We start from the raw sequence: 2,500 nt of genomic DNA, 5'->3' as shown, positions 1-2,500 counted from the left end.
AGTACGTGAAACCGTTCTGGGGTAAACGTGAGAAGTCCGAAAGGTCGAACGGGTGAGATTCACGCCCATCCGGCCACAGGCCTCCGCCCTCGGCAGATGGGGCCGGCCGCCCGCGCGGAGCAATCCGCGGCGGGGTCGTGTCCGGTTGCCTTTCCACTCGCCGCGGGGTGGGGCCGTTCCGGTGTGCGGTGGGCCGCACTTCTCCCCTAGTAGGACGTCGCGACCCGCTGGGTGCCGGCCTACGGCCCGGGTGCGCAGCCTGTCCTTCCGCGGGCCTCGGTTCGCGTCTGTTGGGCAGAGCCCCGGTGTCCTGGCTGGCTGCCCGGCGGTATATCTGGAGGAGTCGATTCGCCCCTTTGGGCGCTCGGGCTCCCGGCAAGCGCGCGCGGTTCTTCCCGGATGACGGACCTACCTGGCCCGGCCCCGGACCCGCGCCGCTGTTGGCTCGGGATGCTCTCGGGCGGAATAATCGCTCCCGTCAGCGGCGCTTCAGCTTTGGACAATTTCACGACCCGTCTTGAAACACGGACCAAGGAGTCTAACATGTGCGCGAGTCATTGGGCTGTACGAAACCTAAAGGCGTAATGAAAGTGAAGGTCTCGCCTTGCGCGGGCCGAGGGAGGATGGGGCTTCCCCGCCCTTCACGGGGCGGCGGCCTCCGCACTCCCGGGGCGTCTCGTCCTCATTGCGAGGTGAGGCGCACCTAGAGCGTACACGTTGGGACCCGAAAGATGGTGAACTATGCCTGGCCAGGACGAAGTCAGGGGAAACCCTGATGGAGGTCCGTAGCGATTCTGACGTGCAAATCGATCGTCGGAGCTGGGTATAGGGGCGAAAGACTAATCGAACCATCTAGTAGCTGGTTCCCTCCGAAGTTTCCCTCAGGATAGCTGGTGCTCGTACGAGTCTCATCCGGTAAAGCGAATGATTAGAGGCCTTGGGGCCGAAACGACCTCAACCTATTCTCAAACTTTAAATGGGTGAGATCTCCGGCTTGCTTGATATGCTGAAGCCGCGAGCAAACGACTCGGATCGGAGTGCCAAGTGGGCCACTTTTGGTAAGCAGAACTGGCGCTGTGGGATGAACCAAACGCCGAGTTAAGGCGCCCGAATCGACGCTCATGGGAAACCATGAAAGGCGTTGGTTGCTTAAGACAGCAGGACGGTGGCCATGGAAGTCGGAATCCGCTAAGGAGTGTGTAACAACTCACCTGCCGAAGCAACTAGCCCTGAAAATGGATGGCGCTGAAGCGTCGTGCCTATACTCGGCCGTCAGTCTGGCAGTCATGGCCGGTCCTTGCGGCCGGCCGCGAAGCCCTGACGAGTAGGAGGGTCGCGGCGGTGGGCGCAGAAGGGTCTGGGCGTGAGCCTGCCTGGAGCCGCCGTCGGTGCAGATCTTGGTGGTAGTAGCAAATACTCCAGCGAGGCCCTGGAGGGCTGACGCGGAGAAGGGTTTCGTGTGAACAGCCGTTGCACACGAGTCAGTCGATCCTAAGCCCTAGGAGAAATCCGATGTTGATGGGGGCCGTCATAGCATGATGCACTTTGTGCTGGCCCCCGTTGGGCGAAAGGGAATCCGGTTCCTATTCCGGAACCCGGCAGCGGAACCGATACAAGTCGGGCCCCTCTTTTAGAGATGCTCGTCGGGGTAACCCAAAAGGACCCGGAGACGCCGTCGGGAGATCGGGGAAGAGTTTTCTTTTCTGCATGAGCGTTCGAGTTCCCTGGAATCCTCTAGCAGGGAGATAGGGTTTGGAACGCGAAGAGCACCGCAGTTGCGGCGGTGTCCCGATCTTCCCCTCGGACCTTGAAAATCCGGGAGAGGGCCACGTGGAGGTGTCGCGCCGGTTCGTACCCATATCCGCAGCAGGTCTCCAAGGTGAAGAGCCTCTAGTCGATAGAATAATGTAGGTAAGGGAAGTCGGCAAATTGGATCCGTAACTTCGGGATAAGGATTGGCTCTGAGGATCGGGGCGTGTCGGGCTTGGTCGGGAAGTGGGTCAGCGCTAACGTGCCGGGCCTGGGCGAGGTGAGTGCCGTAGGGGTGCCGGTAAGTGCGGGCGTTTAGCGCGGGCGTGGTCTGCTCTCGCCGTTGGTTGGCCTCGTGCTGGCCGGCGGTGCAGGATGCGCGCGCCTGCGCGGCGTTCGCGCCCCGGTGCTTCAACCTGCGTGCAGGATCCGAGCTCGGTCCCGTGCCTTGGCCTCCCACGGATCTTCCTTGCTGCGAGGCCGCGTCCGCCTTAGCGTGCTCCTCCGGGGGCGCGCGGGTGCGCGGATTCTCTTCGGCCGCCATTCAACGATCAACTCAGAACTGGCACGGACTGGGGGAATCCGACTGTCTAATTAAAACAAAGCATTGCGATGGCCCTAGCGGGTGTTGACGCAATGTGATTTCTGCCCAGTGCTCTGAATGTCAACGTGAAGAAATTCAAGCAAGCGCGGGTAAACGGCGGGAGTAACTATGACTCTCTTAATTGAGTATTGGACAGACCTCTTTGCC

General features: G+C 61.2%; 1 pseudogene; it reads left to right on the top strand.

Annotated features, from left to right (window-relative positions):
• The window catches only part of LOC124573797, a 6,695-nt pseudogene that overhangs the window by 409 nt on the left and 3,786 nt on the right, over positions 1-2,500 (top strand).

Source organism: Schistocerca americana, unplaced genomic scaffold (assembly GCF_021461395.2).
Source record: "Schistocerca americana isolate TAMUIC-IGC-003095 unplaced genomic scaffold, iqSchAmer2.1 HiC_scaffold_197, whole genome shotgun sequence".
Lineage (NCBI taxonomy): Eukaryota > Metazoa > Arthropoda > Insecta > Orthoptera > Acrididae > Schistocerca > Schistocerca americana.
This window is presented reverse-complemented; position numbering and strand designations above follow the sequence as displayed.